Genomic DNA, 25,759 nt, shown 5'->3' with positions numbered 1-25,759 from the left:
TTTTCTTTTTGGTACTGGTGTTTGAACCAGGGAAATTTTATCACTGAGCTGCATCCCCAGCCATTTCTTTATTTCTAATTTTGACACAGGATCTTACTAAGTTTCTAAACCTAGCTTCAAATTCATGTTCCGTCTTCCTCAGGCTCCCAAGTAACTAGGACGACAAGCATGAATCACAATAGCAGGCTAATATATATAATTGTTATGCTTTAAAGTATCAGTTAAACATTTAAGTTAAACATATGCAAAATTAAAACATATTTCATTTTAAGAATTCTAATAAAGCTACAACAAATGTAAATATGTCTTTTTATTTTGTTCCCACTTATCCACAAGCTTCTCACTGTGACATGTAATATCGATCATGAATTTACCCTCATATCTGTTATGGGGCGCAACTTAAGAACAGACTGATCACCACTGAGAAGTCCAAATTTGACAGTCTTTATCAAACCGGCCGGCTGACACAATGCCCAAAAAAATGGCTATTGGGAGAACAGCCCCAACCACAGGGTTGTAGGGGTTCTTATACCAAAATCACATTAATCATAAGTGCCTGTTGCTATGATTCAAAATTACACATTAACATCATGAGATCATCAACAGAGGGGGAAGTGGGTCAGAATAACCCTTACCTAGGTACAAACTAAGAATGGTTACTAACATCCACACAATCACTGTTCACATGGTACATTGATTAGTAGCAATAGGAATCAAAAGAGAGCAATTCTTTACTATATAGGAGTTGCCATTGTATATTATTAAACATGTCACACCAAGTAACTGATGATGGGCACAGAGGTGGTGTGTTCCCATGGGAGAAGCTTATATCCTACATAACATGGAGTCTCAGAGCACAATGGAGTCTGTTTAGTCATTTCCCTTAGAGTCTGGCCTATAACATTCTCATGGAGTCAGATCTGTCAGCCCATCACAGTATCCAGTTGTATAATGCTCAACTGTCCATATCCCAAGCTTCTGGTTGTGATAAGAGATATATGAATCTATGCACGAGATCAACATAAACTCTACAGAAAGGCACATTGTAAAATTATGTCTGAAAAAACTGGTGGAATACAAATAATTTTTGTGCTGCAGTTAATTACCTTGCATCAACAATAACTTGTGTGTTTTGATAGGAATTCTAGTGTATAAAATTATACCATGAGAGGAATCTAGGGGAGGTACAAATAAACTTTTGGGGTTTTGTCTTAAAATTTGTGGTTCTATAATATAAAAATTTTAAGAGCAAGGTTCAAATCATTTTAAAGGCACAGAAGAAAAAGGTATTTCACATTGTGACCCTTACGTACCTTTCACAGTCTGGTCTGACCCCCAATGACTCTTATATCCCTTCTTTTGCAACACTGTGGACTTACAGTCAGAATATCTTGATTCCAGCCTTTCAAAATTGCTTTTCCTCTTGCTTAGCCTTGTCTTCCCTATTTCCACTTTACTTGGCTTACCCCACTTATTTTTCAGGATCATTATTTGTGACTGGTCTGCTTCCTTAGACTACCTAATTCCTACACTCATGGCATAGCACTCAATTGTCTTGGTTTCTTATTTGTAGCTATCTTTCCACCAGAATATAAACTCCATTCTGGAAAGGCCATGTCATCCTTCATGACTGCAACAGAGACAGTACCAAGCATGGTACCAGAATATGGCCAGTGTTTAAGAATATTTGTTGACTATCCTTCAGGCTGAGATACACATTCAGCAAAATTCAGAGACAGAAACTCTTAAATAAATATACATTACTTTCCTATGTATATATGTGAATATGCTACAAATTCCCTATTTTGTATATCCAGAAGGTACTAATCAAAAAAATAAACTATAGGTAATAGCAGAAAAATTATTAGCATAGAGGGGAGGAAGTGGGGAGAAAAAAGGAAGGAACTGAGAACTGAATTAGAGCAAAGTATAATCCATACTTTTGTGATTGTGTCAAAAATGAATTCTAATTTAACTATAAAGAATCCATTAAAATATTACTTTTATTGTAGGTTTATAATAAATAATAAAATCAGAAAAAATTTCAAAGGTAGCATATTCCCTTTTAAGTAAGAATCACTACTCCCACTAAATCCTCCAAGAGGAACTCACTAGCTTGTAGTGTATACACTAGATTTTGACCCTTGATCACAGAACACATGGCTTCAGATCTATGGAGAATATTAGAGAACTCGACCTCACTAGATTTAGCCTAAACAGACAACTACATATTCTGGTATATGTGACTAGAGTAATATTTGGATTCTTGTGTTGATATTCACATGACTCATTGATACCAGTATGAAATATGTTAATCCAAGAGAGAGGTTTAATATTTTTGGGAGAATTAAAGCTCATGAAAAATGTTGATCCAATACAGAGATTTAGTCATTTACAGAAACTTAAACTAATAAAGATATTTTGTACTTTTGAGATCTCACTCCATTTTTTTCAGATATCTGTGGTGGGCAACGCCTGGTGTTGTGCCACAAGACCAAGCTAAGACCAAGCTCAGATGGCAGCTGGCACAGCACCAATGGGCGTGTGGTTTGTCTCTCGCTGTAAACAGGAAGATGAGCACACTGGCTATCCCAGTGAGACCATGCCTAAGTTACCAATAGTAATATTCCAAGACTTATTTCCCCTTGGCAACAAGTTTCTGATTGGTTTGTTAACTGTATATAAGTGAATGTTCTTCCTGTAATAAGGTCCTTTCCATCCAAGCAAGTAGAGTGTGGTGTGTGTTTCACTTTGTGTCCCACAGGTTGGCGACATTTGGGGATGTGGATCTTCATATGCGTCTTCAGGTTCCCCACCTGGTTGAACTTCTTGTCACAGTGAGGGCACTTGTGCTCCTTGTCAGTGCCCTGGGTCTCAAGGTGGTGCATCTTGGACGTGGGGTCGGAGAAAGAGCAGCCACAGTAGTTGCACTGGTAAGGCTTCTCCCCGCTGTGCACCAGCTGGTGCTGCTTGAGGTTACCAGAGGTGGTGAAGATCTTGCCACAGTCCTTATAGTGGTAGCGCACCTCGCCAGAGTGCTGCTTCTTGTGCAGGTTCAGCAGGCTGATGAGCCGGAACCTCTTGCCACACTCCTCGCAGCCATAAGGCTTCAAGGGGCTGTGTGTCTTCTCATGCGCCTTGCACGTGTTGGGGTCAGAGAAGGCTTTGCTGCACTCAGGCTTGAAAACGCTTCTCGCCCATGTGGATGTGGATGTGCCCCTTGAAGTTCCGCTTGCGTGGACTCCTTCCTACAGTCCTCGCACTTGTGGATGACGGAGCCATAGGCTTTGGACTCCGTGTGGTCCCCTTAGGCGCCAGAGTACAGGCTCTGGGCCTCTGAGTTGAGCGCCCGCCGGGCACCTGCCGCCCTCCCTTGGCTCCCACAACTTTTGAGGCGGGGAGTGCGCTTGCAGCCTCACTCCGCTCACTTCCCAGGGCCAACGCAGCAAAGGCCGCCCGCTTCCCTCCACCCGTGCCGCTCCTTGCCCTTCCCGCATGATGGGCATGTGAACCCGGCAGGCGCTGCCACCATGGCCTCGCCACACGCCTCGCGGTGGGCGCCACTGCCCCTCCTGCTGTAACTGCTGCCGCTACCGGTGGTCCCCTGGACGCTGGGTCAGCCTCGCTCCCCGGCCCATCTAGCACTCCTGTCTGGCTTATGACCTGTGCGACTGCCTGACATCTGCCGGGATTGCGAGGAGCCGCCGCTGCCCCCGCCCTAGAAGATCCTCGGCCCCAGCCACACTGGCCCACGCCGACAGCACAGGGAGGATTCTGCTGGGCCCCCGAGTTGGGAGCCTGGCTACTATGGGTGACCACTGGCCAGAGAGTGGTACTGGCCCCTCATAGAGAGCATCGTCTTTTGTCAGGTCGGGAGGACTTTTTGGCAGTGGACTCTGGGGAGGGCACGGTGGTTCGGACCTCCAGAGTGAGCCAGGTATTTTCCAGGGCTCCGAAAGGCCTCGCTCCCCTGGTTGAAGTGGCGACTGTAGGGAGGGGGTGGGTCTTTGGGTGGAGCAGACTTCACCATTTTGCCTGTTGGGCGCTCATCTGGGATTGTGGCGGCTCTGGCATCCCAGGGCAGTGCCTTGAGCTTGGAGGGCTTCACCTCCCATCCAGCAGTTCAGGGTCTGAAGGAAGAACAGCTCCTTCTCAAATGGAGAGCAGAATACCCCAGGTCTCCCTAGGGAAGGTGAAGGGGCTCCCAGAAGAAGTGGCTGTTCACACCCTAGTGACTGGCACTCAGATTCAAACTGGTCTTCCCTTGCTGCTTCAGAGCCAGGAGAATCAGCACCACAAGGATAAGGTAAGTAAAAAACAGGTTCGCTAGCATAATTAGCTAGAAGTTTTCCCTATTTGAGGAAACAGTACCCTTAAGGTTTAACAGAAGGTTGTCCCAAGAGACAGCAAAAAAGGTTTAATGGAAGGCTCCCCTAATGAGGGAACTTAACAGAAGGTTGTCCCGAGAGACAGCAAAGGACCTTCCTATAGTAAATGAATGTGTTTAAAATGTTAGTTGTGATAGTAGTTTTATTGCTTTTATTTGCTTAGTTACTGTTTGTTGTTATAAATTAAAACAGATAATGGTCCTGGATATACGTCCCAGGCCTTTAAACAATTTTGTTCCACCTTTGGTATTCAACATGTCACAGGACTTCCCTATAATCCTACTGGACAAAGCATTGTTGAGCGTGTTCATTTAACAATTAAAACACGCTTTATAAACAAAAAGGGGGTATAGGGGCAGCATACAGATCCACAAAAGATAAATTATCTGTTGCCTTGTTCATTTTAAATTTTTAAAATCTTGATTCTGAGGGCCGCTGGATTCAGTCAAGAACCCCATCTGTGTTTATTGATCAAGGACATTCCTTCACCTTTTCTCCTAATTTTCTTACTTATAAAAATGAGACTCTCCAGGGATATAACTTTACTAAACAAAACCCCACACAATTTATCACTGCAGATCCTTTTGATATTTGGCTTCTCTGCAATTCATTTGGAGTGTGTGCAGATATTTCAGCCTTATCTATGATTCTAGGAGGAGTTCTAAAGAATTGCATGTATGTACAAAATATGTCTGCTACCTTTGAATCTGCAGTCCAAGTACAAAATTGTACTAAGGAAAATGCCTTCCCTCCTACACCTGTATGTGTCAGGTGTTCCTTGTATCCAATGCTACTACTAATGGTAGGCACCTTACTTGTCCAGAAAGTTCTTGTTTTCTTACAGAAAGTTGGAATGCAACCAATTTTCCCACAGCTCTCATGATGTGCATCTCTACCTACCTTCCTATACCAGTACAAACCCAAGAGGATGAGCTGTCTGTTCTACTCAGATCCAAGAGAGACTTTGGCATCACCACTGCTATAGTAACTGCAATCGCTGTCTCTGCTGCTGCTGCCGCCATATTGCCCCTGACTTGGCCACCGTAATCCCTATGGCAGAAGCAGTCAATAGCTTGTCAGAACACACCACCTCTGCCTTGACTGTTCAATCAGAGATCAGTCAACAGCTACAAACTGGAATTCTGTTAATCAACCGGAGAGTGGACTTAATACAAGAACAATTAGACATCATTACTCATTTGATGTCAGTGGGATGTGTTCATTATTATCTGCCATGTGTATAACTTCTGTAGAATATCAAAACTTAAGTTTGGCCACTAATCTATCCAAAAGTCTATCCATGTATCTTAATGGAACCTGGAACTCTAAGTTTGGCAACCTTACATTTACCCTAAGATCTCAAATTTTTGCTATTAACAGTACCCGAGTGGAGGTGGCCTCTGTATGCCAATTAGCTTACTTTGTCCAGTCTGTTGTCCAATGGGGAAAAGGTTGGTTTGGATTTTTGTCCCTTGGTGGTCTATTGTGTGTTATATCTATCTTGTGTATCTGGTATTTATACAATATAGGGGACACACCCTATAATGGCAACTGCACCCTCATGGCGATCCCCTCCTCATATGTGGCACTGCCTGACTCACCAACAGTTTACTCAGACTTCCTTGTACTGCCGCCGTCCCCTGAAACCTGGAAGTATGCTCTTATTCAGCAACCAGTTATGTGTAACTCCCTGGTTGGCCTGCTTATCTCCACCCCCTGCTGTCAGGGATTGATTAGTAGCAGTTCCACGAACATGATCAACTCGTGCTTGCCATGTAGTCCTATGGAACTCTCCCCTGCATGAATCCCCCATGCCTTGTTAATTTGTAAGTTAATTAGCTTCCACCTAGCCCCCATCCTACATAAAACCTGTGTAACCTCCTCAATAAACGAGTTCCTGCTTCACCACGTGCACTGACAGACCTCTCTCCCGGCTCTGGTGTGGTTCCTTAGCCGCCGACACTCATCATCCTGCTCAGTCCCATATTCTTCTTTGGGCGGCCCTAAGGAGATACATCACACCTTGTTGCTCAACAGGGAGCAAAAACTGGTGCCCTGTGTGAGGAAATGAAGTTGCTGACAGGCCAATTGGACCATGTGTGAGTGTACTCCCATAAAATATGGGACAGTCCAATTCCAAGCAATACCCCCCATTGACTCCCTTCAGGTTCTCCTCAGAAGCATAGGATTAGAGCTCTCAGATAGCCAGGCATTCCAAACCTGGAAATCCCTTATCAAAACAGCCCCCTGGCTGCCAGAGGCCAACCTATTTGGGAAACCTGGGACAGAATTGAGCAACTTCTCCACAAGGCTCAAGTCAATAAAGGAAATATCCCCCCTCTCCGGGCTTTCCTCACTATCGCAGCTCTTAAAGGCTGTTTCCAACTGTGCCCTACCCACAACCCAGATAAAGATAAAGGCCTCTCCAAAGGTGATGGCTTTCCAAAGGACTGTTCTGAGGTCCTCCTATGCAAGGGTCAAGAGAAACTATCACAAGAGACAGAAACAGGTCCCCCTCTTGATCCCTTTGATGCAGCCCCATGGCGACCTAGGGAGGAAACACCCATGCCCTTAAAGCTGTCATCTTCTGAGTCCACTCCCTCTTCTAACCCTTTCTGGGCTTCTTCAGCCCCTCCTCCACCCTATCCAAATACAAAACTTATCTTGAGTACAGGGCCACTCCCTGCCCCTGCCTGGCCTTGCTGAAGCCTGCATTGGAATATTGGAATGTAAACTTTGGCAGTCTCAGCGGGGGAGCAACCTGAGACTGAATGAAAAAAAAAAAAGGAGTGTCCGTTTAAACTCATTTACCAGGATTCTTGTTTTGTTTTGTTTTTCTTCAATGCTGTACTTTTGAGCTCATAATTTTGATCCTACATACCTAGGTTAATGATTTTTTTTATCAGTTCTATTTTTATCCAACTCTAGAGTTATTTTTGAACATCTGTTATATTGCAATGGAAATTCACCTATAAAGTTACAAGGCCTTTGATTTTGTGTTATTTGTATGTCGTGCTGCCTGATGTCATGTTTTGTCTGTATCAAAACTGAGTGCTCCTAAAATTAAAATTTAAAAATGGATCCAGATAATTTTAATTCATGTGATTTAAAGAGGTTCAATTTAAATTGCATAAACTAATCAAACTTAAATGTCTTCAGAAATAACTCGCAAGTCTCTAAATGGTCAAACTAATAAAATGTTGATGTTAAACAATGTCTAATATCAATTGTTTCTAGGACTTTTCTTCAACAGGAAAGAGATGGCAAATACTGTTCAGGACACTTGTCTGATAACTTGTTTTTTTTCAAAATAAGTAAACTAAATTTAACATATATGGGCTCTAGAAATGGAGCTATATTTAGTGAAGAACACAATCTTTCTGGATAAGAAAGTGTTTATATGATGAAATACCTGAGGGTCTAAGTAAGTGCTAAGAAAATCTGTGTGTAAGTGAAGGGCAAATTTCAACAAGTTTGTATGTAACTAAGTTGGTTACAAGTATGTGAGACAATCAGTTAAAGCCATTTAAGATTTTTCTTAAAGTCAAATACTACTGTACTGATATAAACCAAAGTTTAATTTATATGTTAAATTGAGAAGTATTTCTTACAGACACTAATTTACTGTTAGCATTATATTTGTTAAGTTTCACTCTTTAGGACAATTAGTCTTAAAAATTGAGGTTTATACAATTATGGTTAAACAACTGTTAGAGTATTATACTATGTTAGAGTCTCAATTTTTCTTTAAAAACTAAATTGGGTAATATAAAAGTGTCAAGGTAATTGTGAAATGGTCACTCTTTGTATATTAAATGTGTTCATATTTTCCAGGTATACAAGTTTTAAAGCAGGGAACTTATCAAGCTGCTATTCTTCAAATTAAACTTGTCTGTAATGGTAATTATAAAGAGTAAATTTTACTAGGGATTTATTTCTATCATTTAATATTCTATTATAGGACCTGTTATCAATAGGGTATATGTAAAATTTGCTATGTTTTACACCAAGATTGTTTTTACCTGAGGCTAATCCTTCCTTTCTCATGGTATTCTCAGATGGGGAAAAGGACTTTAAATGTCTAATTGTTACTGGGGCAGATCAGACAGTTGTAAAGAAGGAAGAGATCCCTCCTCAGTGGAGACTTTTTCCCGACCCTCCTCTATTAGGAGTCGGTGGGCTAACAGAGTCTTTTCAGACAGCTGACTGGCTCCCCTGGAAGGACCTGGATGGTAATGGTGGGGAAGTCCACCCCCTGGTGGCCTCAGGATTAACCGCCAATCTCCTTGGGCAGGATATACTAGGTGAGGCAGAAGCCTATATTACTACCAACCATAAAACCTTTTATGAGGATCTGATAGAAGGGGAAGAATATCAACAACAGTTTAAGGAGGGACAAACCTGTCATCCTAACTGTAGAGATGACCCTTCCTTGGAAGTAATAAGAAGAGAGGAACCCAGATTTTCTTTTTGGCCGCACCCTCAATCCTAAAGGTCACTGCTTACCCAGAGCTCTAAATATCAAATGGCTCCCAGGCCCCCCTGTTTGGGTAGAGCAGTGGTTACTCCCTCAACATAAACTGCAGTAACTCCACCTGCTCGTGCAACAACAGTTAAAGGCAGGTCATCTTAAACCGTCTATCAGTCCATGAAACTCCCCAGTTTTTGTTATCCAAAAGGCTAATGGGAAGTGGTGGCTCCTACATGACCTCAGAAAAATAAATAAAAGGATATTACCCTTTGGCACCCCTCAGAGGGGGCTTCCTTGGATTCCAGCCATGCCTAAGCATTATCACCTCATGGTTATTGACATCAAGGACTATTTCTTTTCTATTCCCTTAAGCCCTGAAGATTCTGAGAAGTTTGCCTTCTCTATTCCATCCCTTAATTTTGAAGGCCCTGATCAAAGGTTTGTGCAGATAATCTTACCCCAAGGGATGACCAATAGTCCTCCCATATGCCAATATTTTATGTCCAGGATCCTTGCCCCCCTTAAGCAAAAGAATCATCTACTTTATGTCTATATGGATGATATTATCCTTGGGGTGACACAAAGTGACCAGTTAGATCAATTTTTTGAGTCCTGTCTGCAATTACTTACTGAGCATGGATTCCAGATTGCACCCAAGAAAACAGCTCCCCCCATTCAGGGTCTTAGGATTCATCCTGGAACTGGATGTGGTTTCTCCTGTTAGGCCCCAGCCCCGAATTCAGGAAAGTTATTCCTTACCCCAGCTACAGAAGCTTATTGGGGAGATTAACTGGATGAGGCTCTGGATCTCCATTAGCACAGGGGAGCTCACCCCGCTGTTCGATCTACTCAGAGGACCAAACCTATCCATAGCAATCATTTTGGAGCACATTCATATGAATGTTCTCCTTAAAGTTCAACAGGCCATTGGCCATTCCTGTTTGAGGAGATATAACCCTTTCTTGCCTCTAACCCTCTACATCTTCAGAGGAAAATCCCTTCTCATGGGCCTCCTGCTGCAAGAAGGGGAACCAATCCATTGGATTCACTTAGCGGTTGGGGGAATACCCTGGGTCTATGCCAGTTTAGATCAACTTGCAGATTGCATTATGAAAGGCAGAGACCTATCTCTCCACCTTTTTGGCCATCAGCCACATGCACTTATTGTCCCTTTTCAGCTATCTGATTTCACCTGGCTACAAAGAAGGAACAACCGCATTGCAATTGCCATGGAGGGATTCTTTGGATGGGTCGATTGCCACTATGACCCCTATAAATGGATAAGCTCTTTTTCACAATTGGATTGGGCACCACCCAGACAGTTTTTACTAGAAGCTAACCCCTCCTATCCCAGCATTTTCTCAGATGGAAGAAAAGAAGGAGCAGCAATAGTCATTTTTCCACCATTCATGCAGGGCAATGAGAATCCCAAAACAATCATCCATGAGATACAAGGTTCAGCACAATTCAAGGAGCTCTATGCTATCATCCTAGCCCTAAGTGAAATACAAGAGGTATTCAACTTATTTATCAATAGCCTCTATGTTGCTAACCTACTCCCCAATCTCCCCTGGTCTTATATTAGACTTGATGATAATCACATTACTCCTTTAATGATTCAAGCAAGGAACTTATTAAAACTAAGAACCAAACCTATATTCCTGCAACACCTTCGGGGACACCAATGTCTCCCTGGCATCCTATCTAAAGATAATACCCTTACTGATTCCTTAGCATCCACTCTTCAGATTTATTCTGTCCAGGAGGAAGCTACTGCCTTTCATAAACTTACTCATGTTAACTGGCGAGGTTTACAACACAGATATCCTAAGATACCCATTAAGGAACTCTAAAAGATTATCCAAACATGGAAATCTTGTTCACCTTTACTACAAGTACCTCCCTTGCAAGAAGCTAGAGTCAATTCCCGTGGATTAGCATCTAACCATTGTGGCAAATGGATGTCACTCATTACACTCCCTTTGGAAAGCTCAAATACATCTTTATAACTATTGATACCTTCTCACATGCCTGCTGGGCCACATACCATGCTGGGGAAAAGACAAGTCATTTGCTACAATGTTTTGCCATTCTTGGTCTCCCTAAATGACTCAAGACTGATAATGGCCCTTGCTTTGCCATAAATCATTCTCCGCATTTATAGAGCACTGGAGCATCCAGTATAATACAGGTATACCCTATAATCCCACTGGTCAAGCAATTGTTGAATGACAGAACAGAACCTTAAAAACCCAACTAACAAAACAAAAAGGGGAAATATCATCTCCCCATGTTCAATTATGGATGGCACTATGTACTTCAAATATTTTATATTTTTCCAAAAATGATCATCTCTCTCCATTCCAAAAGCATTGGACAGCCATAATAAAATATCACACCATTAAAGTCTGATGGAAGGGACCCTCTCACAGCGGCCTGGAGAGGTCCTGACCCTCTCCTGACTGTTGGAAGGGGGTTTGAATGTGTATTTCCTGTTGACATGAGCAAGCCCATTTGGGTCCCTGCAAAGAACATCAAATATCACCCCCCTCCAAATGATGCCCTCCCCTCACAAAATTATAATACGGACCCAAGGAGTTCTGCCTCTTGAGGTATCGTATTCTTTTGTCTTAACAGGTACACAAAGACCTTGGTGGACTCTGCCTCATCATCACCGGACTACTCATCTTCTCTCTGTTGGTGTTCATTAGTGGGACCATCATCCAAGCTTTCTTGGAGCGCCTGGCATTATACCATAAGTATCAAAACTATACTAAATCCCTCAGCTTACAATGGGACCTTTACTTCTCCTTATGATCCTCGTGATCCCATATGAGCCCCTAATTCAAGCTAGTTATCTCTATCATATTAGAGATCCATGTCAGGAGTGTGTAATTGTTCCCTCCATACCTACTCATTGCTATACATCGAAAAGGTCCTGCCAACCTTATTCTCAGTTCCGTCACGGTAGATGGGTTGCCACTGTTCTTCGATCAGGGTGTCTCAATCTTAAACCAGGTTAAAATGCCTGCTGGGCTAAGTCAGCTCCCCTTTCCCTTTGACCTTCAGGGCCCCCATCTTGTCCTATAGCATGTACCACTTACTACAACTATATGCCAGCCCACTGCTATACAGAGGCTCAACAATGTAAGCTCTCATCAGGCATAACACTTTGGACTGGTGTAAACTCTTACTCATCTGATATGGGTCTTACAACATGCCCTGGCAAAAATTTCCAAACCATGTGCTGGACCCTCTTCCCTCAAGTAGGAATGAATGATGGGGAAGGAGTGCAAAACTGGGTACAAACCCAAAACATTTAAAAGGTCATTCAAAAGTTAGTGGGTCCAAGTCCTTTCCCTGTCTATCATCCCTTAACCCTGCCCGAGTTGAAGGGAGAACTTGGCCTTAACCCAGGAACTCAAAACCTTCTGCAAGTCACTTTTTCACTCTTGAACCTCACCAATCCTCCTCTTGTTGATGACTGCTGGCTGTGCCTTTGTAATGGGCCCCTTCAATTCACTGCTCTCTTGGTAAATGGATCCTCAGACTTTACTTCTAATTGCTATATCTTCCCCCCTAACCCACAGGTATTTCTTCCTTTCCTTAATAACTCTCAGGTGAACCGTTACCTACCTGCATCTCACTCTAATACATCTGAAAATATGGGAACCCTTAACCCCTTGGTGTGTGCACAGAACATTATCATTGAGCACTCAGAAAAGCCTATATGTGCCCCAAATGGAACAGTCTTTTTCTGGGGAGGCTTTGCCTCTAATGTCCTCCCCAGTAACTGGACAGGGCTATGTGCACTAGCACTCTTATTTCCAGACATCAATATCCTCCCCAACAATCAATCTTTCCCTATACCACTAATGGAACACTTTAATCCTCGACCCAAAAGGATATTCAAGCCCTCCCCTTGCTCCTTGGGATAGGAGTAGCCACTGGAGTCGGAGCCGGAGTTTCTGGCCTAAGCACCTCTCTTACCCTATATAATAAGCTTTCACAACAATTAATAGATGATATGCAATCAGTGGCTAGTACAATCTTAGACCTACAGGCACAATTAGATTCCCTTGCAGCAGTGGTCCTACAACATGGAAGAGGATTAGATTTACTAACTACCAGGGAAGGAGGGTTTGCTTGTTTCTTCAGGAGGAATGCTGCTTTTATTCCAACTGCTCAGGAATTGTCCATGACAAGGTCAAACAACTCCAAGAAAATCTGGAAAAATGGCGTACCAAGCTTCAATCTAACTTCTTCTGGACGGGCTTACATGACTGGCTCCCTTACTTACTTCCCCTGCTTGGCCCCCTTTTCCTTTTCCTTATGGCACTTACGTTTGGCCCCTGCATTTTCAATAAGGTCATACAGTTCATACAGAAATGTTTGGAGGCAGTGCAGTTAATTAATATCCAAGTACAATACCAATGGCTAGCCACTAGTTATGAGGAGGCATATGATGGTGATGCAAGGTTGACCCCAGAGACCCCTTGAGCCAATGACGGGTAAGATTCCACATCTGCTGGGACAACCTAAGACAGAAGCTCCACCTTCCGACTGGCTCCAAGGGGGTTAACAAAACAAAAGGTGGAATTATAGGGGACACACCCTATAATGGCAACTGCACCCTCATGGTGCTTGCCATATAGTCCTATGGAACTCTCCCCTGCATGAATCCCCCGTGACTTGTTAATTTTTAAGCTAATTAGCTTCCACCTAGCCCCCATCCTACATAAAACCTGTGTAACCTCCTCAATAAAAGAGTTCCTGCTTCGCCACCTGCACTGACAGACCTCCTGGCTCTGGTGTGGTTCCTTGGCCACCGACACTCATCATCCTGCTCAGCCCCATATTCTCCTTTGGGCGGGCCCTAAGGAGATACATCAGACCTTGTTGCTCAACAGGGAGCAACAATACAAGATACATAGATGTCAACAAAGAGAGACAGCTATCATTTGCCAAACTCTGGTCACTATAAATGTGGGAACCTCCCCTCAAGTCTGGCTAAATATGCTAGACTGGTAGTCAATGATGGGTAAGATTCAGGAGGAGCCCATGCCAACCTAAGACAGGGATTGAAGGATTTAGATTTCAATACCTGATGACGGGTAAGGATATGGCTCTGTCCTGGACAACCTAAGACAGGCACAGTCTCTTTTATAAACAGAAAGTGGGAGATGTGGTGGGCGATGCTGGGGTCATGCCACAAAGACCAAGCTAAGATGGCAGCTGGCACGGCGCCAGTGGGCGTGTAGTTTGTCTCTTTGCTATAAACAGGAAGATGAACACACTGGTTATCCCTGTCAGACCATGCCTAAGCTACCAATAGTAATATTCCAAGACTTACTTCCCCTTGGCAACAAGTTTCTGATTGGTTTGTTAACTGTGTATAAGTGAGTGTTCTTCCTATATTAAAGGTTCTTTCCGTCCAAGCAAGTAGAGTGTGGTGCGTGTTTCACTTTGTGTCCTGCTGGTCAGCGACAGATATCCAAACTCAGAGTGCCTCAGAGCCAAGGAAAATAAAGGGGAACATTAAGGCTGATGGGTACGTCCTCTACTAAACAGACAACTGAATCCAATGGCTGAAATTTTCACCTTGCTGATGATGTCTAATATAGTCACATTAATGATTTTTACATGTAACCCATAATACACTGGTATTGCAGATAGGAAAGGGATCAAAAATTTTGTATACATGCAATTTCTCAGAATGTTGCTTTCCTGAGAAATAAGTGGGATATACTGAATGAGGGTGGAGACCCTGCCACACAATCTCCCCCAAATAAACCAATTTCTTTGATACTTAAAACAATTATTTTGAAGATCATCATACAATTTGGGGAATCAAGATCATCAGATGGATAGACACCAAGACACCAGTTCATTCACAGTTCATTCATATATAGGGCCCATATCCAAGATCCTGATACCCTTTATTCATTATGGGCTATGAAGTGACAGCCTCTATAATCAGCAGCCACCTCTGCATCACCTCCGCTCAGCTCATTCCTCATTCTATGAATTCGTAGGTCTAAGGGGTTCTGTGTCCCAGAGGAGTCCACATCCTGGAGGAGCTCATTAAAAGCAAAGTATTACCCAGTACCTCCTAGGACAACTTCTCTCAGAGTCCTGTTATTTTGACTGATTACAGTCACTGATCACTACTGACCACCCTCTGGAGAAAGATGGGGATGGAGAAAAACTTTGGGATGCATGCTTACTCACTCCCTGTCTATAGAATGGAACAGTCTTTTGTAACTGGAGCCTACATTTTGGGAGGTGAAGAATAGTGTTTGGAGAAACCATAAATTAAGCAAAAACCAGACTGTGAATGTCTTAGGAGAAGAGTTATGTTTTACCTTGTGAACTAGAAGCTATCAGTAATGTCTGGGTATAACCATGAAAGATACATATTTGTTAAATTTTCCAAGGGTGGAAGAAACTCTAACTACAACTGAACTCCTCATAAACATACTCCATGAGAGAACTAAATCTTCCAAAGTTCCAGGGATCAGAATTCAACAACCTAATGGTATGCAGATATATAGGAATTTCAGGGATAAAAGATGAACTCTCCCAAGTCATGTTCCATTTTCCCTCAGGAAAAAATAGAAAAGAATATCCATATTTGTATTCCACCAAGTTAATTCTAGCTACTTACCTCTTTAGGAGAAGTTTCATAGCATCCACCACCACCATTCTTCCAACTAGTCTCTATGTCAGATTACATCACAGTCAGCTTTTCCTGATAACTCAATTGACCATGGAATTCTAATTGATATTTACAATTCCTTCCACACCTATTCCATGTTTCCTTCTTCATTGCTTTAGCTAGATTCACCCTTCATTTCTAGGCAATCTGAATCCTCAGTATATTTCTCTTTACTGGATTACTGTAATATTTCCCATTTTATGCCACTCCACCCAAATATCCTAGATATCAGAATGGTCTCTTACTTCCTCATTATGTAGAGAAAGGCAATTTTCCACTATTAAATGGAATTAAATTTCTTCAGGTAATGTAAGTAACCCCCTTGTTTGACTGTTGTTCAATGACTTAAAGAACTTTAAATTGCCAACTGGTAGAATGAAACCACTGAAGCATTCTTGGTGAAAGTTTTCCTTTCTTGGGAATTGAATGAGATACTTCTAGTGTGCCACTTCAAATTCTCCCAGCCATCATCTTTTATTTCAGACATGGCTGAAGTAAGCAGTTTTATACACTTCAACCACAAACCTCATGTCTCCTGCCCTTGGGTCTCTGATTGCCAGATTTTTAAATCATGTCTGTGGGAAAAACAGCACCAAAATACATTTCTGGTTCAAAGTATATATCAATTCAATAAGATAAGACAGTGAGTTTTCTGGGACTCCTAATTCTTGTTATTCTGTTTAGTACTTTGTTTCCAGCACTTGAAAAAAAAATGCTTGACATAGAGTAGATTTTCACTAAATATTTGAAGTAGTGCATTTCCTGTGGCAAATGTACTAAAACCCAAATGACACCAAGATGATAAACAAAGCCTCTGCATTGGGATAAAACACGCATGCATGAAGTGTTGCACAGTTTTTTTAAGAAACAAACATGTCATTAAAATATAAAAAATAGTTTTGTGTTTTTAGAAAGAAAATGAAGAAGGATTTATGAATGAGAAATGGCAGGCAGGTTAGTATGTTTGAAGATTGTGACTAGTAGGAAAGAACCAAATACCTAGCACTAGAGTTTGTACCTTGTTACCTGTTTTTTTTTTTTTTTTTTTAACATTTTAAGAGACATCACTAGTCCGTATCTCTTCATCTACTATCATGTAGACCAAGGAAAGAGACTAACTGGGGTATGACTGGAGTAACCTGTCCAAAAAGCAAAAAAAATATGGGAAAGAAGGAAGGAAAGTGACATAAGATACAGATTAAAAGGAATACAATGAAATGAAAAAATGATATCAAGGAAAAGGAACACAGGATGTGTTTCTTGATATCTCTATTGTACTGTGATAGAAAGTACATAAGGTTTGTTGCTTCCATAAAAATAATTTCCTTTTATATAAAACTATATTAAGCAAGCATCTTTTAAATCCTTGATTTTTAACTTTTTCATAGTATTTTATATGCCAGAGGAATAGAATAAAATGCTCTTCTTGGAATTTAAAATAGGAAACAAATAAAAGAACTATACAGACTAGCAGTTCCAAAACAATGCTTAATAATAGTACTGAAAAGGAATGTTACTGATTGTGAGAATGTCTTTAGTGATCCCACCTTAAGTGAGACACTGGATTTTGGACTGTCTCAGATATATTATTATCCCATGTTAAAGAAGCACCCATCTATTTCTATTATAATGAGCACTTTTATATGAAATGCCACTGAAAGCAGATGCCCCCTGTATTTCAAAAACTAGGTCTGTATTTTTTAAAGGATTTAAATATTTTAATTCAGCAACCAAAAGACAGAAAAACTGTAGCTCCATAACTATACAAATAATAAATTAAACAAAAACAGAAAATGTTTTAATTTATACTATTTAAATTTCATTCATTACTGTAGTATAATAACTTTTCTCAGCTCCTACAATTTTAACAAACATCTGGAAATTGTTTCGTTCAGAAACAGATGCTAGTCTGACAGAAACACATTTAAAAATATTCTTGTTCTGGTCATAGTTTCCAATACACTTATCAAAAATATGTAATGGTTGTTCAGTCTTAGAAGTTCATAATCTTGTTTTTCAAAACACAAATATTTCTAAAATATGATTACTTCACCTAAATTTTAATGTTTAACAAATAATTTAACAACTTCATAGGAATCATGACAAGCACTCTAAATTTTCTCACCTGAGTCAGGGTGCCACTGCTAACAAAGTCTATAACAGTTATTCATGTATGGATACCCTGTCACAGAGCAAAGACTCTAATTGGATAGGGCTTCTTACAAGATAGCAAGATGCTGCTTCTTAAAACATTTAATTCCTAATGTAACAACAAAAAATTATCCACTCTTCTGTCTGTCTGCCAGAGTTCCACTTTCATTACATGCCATAATAGGTAGTTCAGATCAACTAACTCCCAGTTAAGAAGTAGAATAGCTGATTTTTTTAAAAAAATTAGAATGCCCTGCATAAGGCATCAGAGACATATTAAAGCAGTGAGGAGCTACATAAATGTCATCTGGGAGAGTATGAAGTTCAGGATGAAGCCTGATTTGGGGGTGTCTTCTCCCTTAAGGTGTCTGCCAACTAAAGAAAGGAAATATATAGTCTAAAAATTGAGAAGAGATTTTAACAGTCTTAGAAGTGAGAAAACAAAAAATGGAGTCTGATGACCTCAAGGAAAGATATTCTAGCAATCACTTGAGCCACCCTATCCTAGGTTAAGGGTTTGGGATCAAAACAAAGGTACACATTTACAAGGATGAATTAATCAGAATAAAAATATTTCTGGTCCAGCTCTCAATCATGAATAAACTAAAATATTCTGAAATTGCCTTCACTAAAAGGTTATAAAAAGAACTTAAAGGGAAAAGTTGATGATTTTAAACAAGGACTAAAATAAAATAAATTTCCCTTCATCAAAATACATTAAAAGTGTAAAGCAAACCATGGAGCATGAGAATACTTGCAGTAAATGTTAAGAAAAAACTTGTACCTAGAACCATTTTGTCAAAATATCCCATAAATCAAAAAGAAAGAGATGAATAACTGAGTAGGAAAAACAGAAGAGACCTAAACAGAGTTTAGAAAAGAAGATATCTAAGTGGCCAAGAAACATATGAAAATGGTGCTCAACAACACTGGCCACCAGGCAGAGAAATGAGATAACACTAAACTTACCAAGGAAGACTGCAATAAAAAGACAATACTAAGTGTTGATAAGAATGCAGAGAAACCAGGACTCTCCTACACTCCTTGTTGGTGTGTGATCTCATATAATACATGGAAAATTATTTTGACAATGATCACTATCTTAGCTCTGTAATGTGGTAATTTTACATCTACAAATACACCAAACAGAAATACATGCATATGCACAAGAAATATACAGAAGAATGTTTATATTCATTATGCTTATTATTCATATTGGCAAAAAACTTCAACTAGCCTAAACACCCATCAACAATAAAATGAAATTCTAGATTGTGAAATATTTACACAGTCAAATAAATGAATAACTATAGGTATACACAATAACCGATGAATCCTACATTGTGTTGCATGATAATAACCATATATTTTAAAAAAGATAAACCATTTGATATTATTTATATAACATACAAGAGCAGGCGTAATTACTTTATGCCATGAAAAGTCAGGTTATCAATTGCTTTCAGGTAAGAGGTAGTGAATGGGAAGAGTTACAATGGACCTTCAGATATGATGACAATATTTTACTTCTTAACATGGGAAGTGTTCACTTTGATGCTTCATAGAACTACACAGTTATGATTTCTGTACTTTTGTGCTTATGTTATACTTTAATAACAAGGCTTTAGAAAACAAACTGGAAAAAATAAACATTCAAGATATTAAAATAATTAACATGACAATTACTATTTCTTGACCACCTACTGTGTGTCAGTCACTGTACATTTATCATTTTATCTCCACAAAATTCAAAGTAGGAATTCAACTCCCCACTTGCAGATTTTTAAAAACCTGAAGAACTAATAGTTTGAGTTGCCTACTTATGTCATAAGGCTGGTGAATAGTGAAATATGCTAAATATTTGAATCTAAGTGTGATTTCAGAATTGAGGTCAATTTCAGAATTAACATGTAGGTCTTGTAAGTTCTCTTTCATTATCTGTAGCATTCTTTGTCACCAAGCATCTTGCTTACATCCCAGGCCACTCCTGCCTCAAATTTAAAATCCCTGCCCACAACCCAATCACTTACTAACTCTACACTGTGGTAATAATACACAGTTGCAGCTTCCTGGACAAGTCTGACTTTCTCTTAGTTCCATGTTTTGTGTGTACTGCCCCTGCACTTTAAAGTGAATCTTCCCTACCTCTTACCCTACCAATATTTGGGCTTAGTTGGCTCTAATGGTTCTTAAATATCTAAGATAATTTAGGTGATAATTTCCTTTAAAAGTCTTTCTCTGATCTGGCCCATGCTTCTTGTCTACATGTGAAGCACACTGCTTATACTTCTATCATATCACAGTGTACATTTATGTATCCATCTTTCTATTTGAGATCAAAAATTCTTTGAGAGAAGGAGCCATTTACCACTTATATTTCACTTTATATCTCTTGTACTCAGTACAGTCTTTGGTACACAGGAGGCTCTCCAGGTTAGTTAAAAAAAATGAACAAATTTACTATCTGAGTTAAAAGCAAACAAAATGTTTAAAGTACTAAACAGCTGGAATTTCTATTGCAATGAAATTATAGCCTGCATTTTTGCTTTGCTGGTTTAGGCTTTGCAAAGAATACACTTAAAAGTATTCACAGTTTCATAAAATATGCAAGGCAGAGTATTTTTACCATCCCTCATAAGAAAATCTTTTGACTATAATGGACCGGGTATAACAGCTGAATCGAGGGCAGCTAACCCACATTGAAATAAGGGGGAAAAGTCCATGTTAGAAATGTGAATAAAATGTTAAGAAAGAAGTTGATAATTAAATAACATTCCATATTAACCTCTTATAGTTTTACTTGCAGTAACAGAGGAGACACTTTAAAAATGAATTATATTTCTGAGATAATTTTATACTAAACAAAACATTTGAACCCTTTCTTACTTAGAAAGAGATTATATGTTAAGTATGTACAATTGACAATGGTGGGCTATCTCAGGCTTTTTCCATAGACTGTGTTCTCTACAGTGGTATAATGCCCAGACAACTCTACTGCAGTATAATAATAAGTACATTATTACAATAAAGATGACAACTTTTTTTTTACATGTTCCTTTTTTTAATTGTAAACAAATAGGATACATGTTGTTTCTCTGTTTGTACATGGAGTCAAGGCATACTGTTTGTGTAATCATAAATTTACATAGGGTAATGTATTTTGATTCATTCTGTTATTTTTTTTCCTTCCCTCCACCCCTCCCACCCCTCTTTTCCATCTATACAGTCCTTCCTTCCTCCATTCTTGCCACCCTCCTTATCCCTAACCCTAAACCTAAACCTAACCCTAATGCTAACCCCTCCCAACCCCCATTTTATGTCCTAATCTGCTTATCAGCGAGATCATTCGTCCTTTAGTTTTTTGAGATTGGCTTCTCTCACTTAGCATGATATTCTCCAATTTCATCCACCTGCAAATGCCATAATTTTATCATTCTTTATGGTGGAGTAATATTCCATTGTATATATATGCTACAGTTTCTTTATCCATTCGTCAATTGAAGGACATCTATATTGGTTCCACAATCTGGCTATGGTGAATTGAGCAGCAATGAACATTGATGTGGCTGTATCTCTGTAGTATGCTGAAGGAGTGGGATAGCTGGGTCAAATGTGATTCCATTCCAAGCTTTCTGAGGAATCTCCATACTGCTTTCCAGAGTGGCTGCACTAATTTGCAACCCCACCAGCAATGTATGAGAATACCATTTTTCTACATCCTCACCAACACCTATTGTTGCTTGTGTTCCTGATAATCGCCATTCTAATTGGTGTGAGATGGAATCTTTGATTTGCATTTCTCTTATTACTAGAGATGTTGAACATTTTTTCATATATCTGTTGATTACTTGTACATCTTCTTCTGTGAAGTGTCTGTTCATTTCCTTAACCCATTTGTTGATTGGATTATTTGTATTCTTGGTGTAGGATTTTTTGAGTTCTTTATAGATTCTGGAAATTAGCAATCTATCTGAAGTATTCATGGCAAAGATATTCTCCTACTCTGCAGGCTCTCTCTTCACATTACTGATAGTTTCCTTTGCTGAGAGAAAGCTTTTTAGTTTGATTCTATCCCAGTCATTGATTCTTGCTTTAATTTCTTATGCTATGGGAGTCTTATTAAGGAAGTCTGATCCTAAGCCATCAAGTTGAAGATTTGGACCTACTTTTTCTTCAATAAGATGCAGGGTTTCTGGTCTGATTCCAAGGTCTAGATACATTGTGAGTTAAGTTTTGTGCAGGGTGAGTGATAGGGTTTTACTTTCATTCTGTTGCATATGATTTTCCAGTTTTCCCAGCACCATTTGTTGAAGAGGCTATCATCTTTTCTCCATTGCATATTTTTGGCCCCTTTGTCTAGTATGAGAAAATTGTATTTATTTGGGTTTGTGTTCATGTCCTCTATTCTGTACTATTGATCTACCTGTCTATTTTGGTACCAATACCAATACTGTTTTTGTTACTACTGCTTTGTAGTAGAATTGAAGATCTGGTATTGCAATACCCCTGACTTCGTTCTTTCTATTGAGGATTACATTAGCTATTCTGGGTTTCTTATTCTTCCAGATGAATTTCATAATTGCTTGCTCTATTTCTGTAAGGTACATCATTGGGATTTTAATTTGAATTGCATTGAATCTGTATAGCACTTTAGGTAGTATGGCCATTTTGACAATATTAGTTCTGCCTATCCAAGAACATGGGAGTTCTTTCCATCATCTAAGGTTTTCTTAAATTTCTTTCTTTAGTGTTCTGTAGTTCTCATTGTAGGTGTCTTTCACATTTTTTGTGAGATTGATTACCAAGTATTTCATTTTTTTCGATGCAATTGTGAATGGGGTAGTTTTCCTAACTTCTCTTTCTGAAGATTCATCACTTATGAATAAAAATGAATTAGATTTATGAGCATTGATCTTATATCCTGCTAGTTTATTGAATTCACTTATGAGTTCTAAAAGTTTTCTGCTGGAATTTCCAGGTTCCTCTAAATATATAATCATGTCATCAGCGAACAGGGATAGTTTGAGTTCTTTTCCAATTCATATCCCTTTAATTTCATTGGTTTGTCTAATTGCTCTGGCTAGACTTTCAAGGATGATGTTGAATAGAAGTGGTGAAAGAGGGCATCCCTGCCTTGTTCCAGTTTTTAGGGGGAATACTTTCAGTTTTTCACCATTTAGAATTATATTGACCATGGGTTTAGCGTAGATGGCCTTTAGAATGTTAAGGAATGTTCCCACTACCACAATTTTTTCTAGTGTTTTGAGGATGAAGGGATGCTGTATTTTATCAAATGCTTTTTCTGCATTCTATCAAAATAATCATGTGATTCTTAACTTTAAGTCTATTGATATGGTGAATGACATTTATTGATTTCCGGATGTTGAACCAACCTTGCATCCATGGGATAAAACCCACTTGATCGTGCTGCATTATCTTTTTAATATATTTTTGTATGCGATTTGCTAAAATTTTGTTGAGAATTTTTGCTTCAATGTTCATTAAGGATATTGGTCTGAAATTTTCTTTCCTCGATGTGTCTCTTTCTGGTTGAGGTATCAGTGTGATATTGGCTTCATAGAACGAGTTTGGAAGGGTTCCCTCCTCTTCTATTTTATGGAATACTTTGAGGAGTATTGGAATGGGCTGTTCTTTAAAGGTTTTGTAGAACTCGACTGAGAACCCATCTGGTCCTGGACTTTTCTTTGGTTGGCTTTTGATGATCTCTTCTATTTCATTGCTTGAAATTGATTTATTTAAGTTGTGTATATCCTCCTCGTTCAGTTTAGGTAATTCATATGTCTCTAGAAACTTGTTGATGTCTTTGAGGTTTTCTGTTTTGTTGGAGTATAGATTTTCAAAATAGCTTCTAATTATGTTTTGTCTTTCACTAGTGTCTGTTGTGATATTTCCTTGTTCATTCTCAATTTTAGTAATTTGAGTTTTCTCCCTCTTTCTCTTTGTTAGTGTGGCTAAGGGTTTATCGATTTTTTTTTTTCAAAGAACCAACTATTTTGTTAATTTTTCTGATTATTTATTTTGTTTCAATTTCTTTTATTTCAGCTCTGTTTTTAACTATTTCCTGTCTTCTACTACTTTTGGTGTTGGTCTGCTGTTCTTTTTCTAGGGCTTTGAGATGTAGTGTTTAGTCTTTTATTTGTTGACTTCTACTTCTTTTGTTGAATGCGCCCTATGAAATAAATCTTCCTCTAAAGTACTGCTTTCATAGTGTCCCAGAGATTTTGATATGATGTGTCTTTGTTCTCATTTACTTCTAAGAATATTTTTATTTTCCTCCTGATGTCTTCTGTTATCCATTCATCATATAATAGCGCATTATTTAATCTCCAGGTATTGGAGAAGTTTCTGTTTTTATTCTATCATTTATTTCTAATTTCAATCCATTATGATCTGATAGAATACAAGGTAGTATCTCTATCTTCTTGTACTTGCTAACAGTAGCTTTGTGGCATAAAATATGGTCTATTTTAGAGAAGGATCCATGTGCTGCTGAGAAGAAAGTGTATTCATTTTTTGTTGGATGGTATATTCTATATATGTCTGTTAAGTCTAAATTTTTGATTGTGTTATTGAGATCTATCGTTTCTTTATTCAATTTTTGTTTGGAGGATCTATCCAGTGGTGAGAGAGGTATATTAAAATTGCCTAGTATTATTGTGTTGTGGTCCATTTGATTTCTGGAATTAAGAAGGATTTGTTTGACGTACGTGGATGAGTCAATGTTCGGGGAATAGATATTTGTGATTGTTATGTATTGCTGATTTATGCTTCCCTTAAGCAGTATGTAATGTCTTTCTTTATCCCTTCTGACTAGTTTTGGTTTGAAATCCACATTATCTGAAATGAGGATGGATACTCCAGCTTTTTTACTGTGTCCGTGTGCATGGTATGTTTTTCTCCATCCTTTCACCTTTAATCCATGGGTATCTCTTTCTATGAGATGAGTCTCTTGCAGGCAGCATATAGTTGAATCTTTCTTTTTAATCCAATCTGTCAGTCTGTCTTTTGTTCGATGAGTTCAGGCCATTAACATTCAGGGTTATTATTGTAATATGATTTGTATTCCTAGTCATTTGACTCACTTTTGCTTTTTGACATGATTTGGTTTCACCTTTTTTGGTTATTCCTTTAGGCTAGTTCCTCCATTGCTCATTTGCATCATTGTTTTTCCTCTCTTCCTCATGGAATATTTCGTTGAGTATGTCTGTAATGCCAGCTTTCTTTTTGTAAATTCTTTTAGCTTTTGTTTATCATGGAAGGATTTTATTTCATCGTCAAATCTGAAGGTAAGTTTTGCTGGGTATAAGATTCTTTGGTGGCATCTCTTTTCTTTCAGTGCTTGGTAAATGTTGTTCAAGGCCCTTCTAGCTTTTAGGGTCTAGATTGAAAAATCTGCTGATATCCATATTGGTTTCCCCTTGACTGTAATTTGATTATTTTCTCTCACAGTACTTTAATTGAAAGTGCTGTTCTTACTGCAATGTTTTCTTAGAACTTGTAAAAAAAAAATCAGTTGTTTGAAGATGCATGACTTTGTTTCTTGGCTCTCTTTTTATGGTTGGATTACATGCGTTTTTATGCCAATACCATGGTATTTTAATTACAATTTTCTTGGCCATAGAATGCCTCCTGCTTTTTTCTTTTTCCTCAGGAAGGATTAGCTATTCAGGGTTTTCTGTTTTCATATGAATCCTAAAACTGTTTTTTCTACTTATGTGAAGAATGTCATTGGTATTTTGATAGAAATTACACTAAATCTATAGACCTGTTCAGGCAGGATGGACATTTGAACAATATCAATTATTCCAATGCATGAACACTGATGCCATCACACATTTTTTTGTCCTCTTAAAATTATTTTTTCAAAGTTTTATAATATTTATAATATAAATATTTCACATTTTGGCCTACTTTTATTAACATTTTCCTTAATCTTTTAAAACTTTTACAAATGGTGTTGTTTTGATTTCTACTTCATTTAATTCACTATTTGAATACAACAATGTTACT

General features: G+C 39.0%; 1 pseudogene; it reads left to right on the top strand.

The window, feature by feature from the left end:
- The first annotated feature begins 4,156 nt into the window (after window positions 1-4,156).
- Window positions 4,157-25,759, top strand: part of LOC124973007 (uncharacterized) — a 38,381-nt pseudogene continuing 16,778 nt past the window's right edge.

This window comes from Sciurus carolinensis, chromosome Y (assembly GCF_902686445.1).
Source record: "Sciurus carolinensis chromosome Y, mSciCar1.2, whole genome shotgun sequence".
Classification (NCBI taxonomy): Eukaryota; Metazoa; Chordata; class Mammalia; order Rodentia; family Sciuridae; genus Sciurus; species Sciurus carolinensis.
The sequence above is the reverse complement of the archived record's forward strand: the minus strand, read 5'-3'. Positions and strand labels throughout refer to the sequence as shown.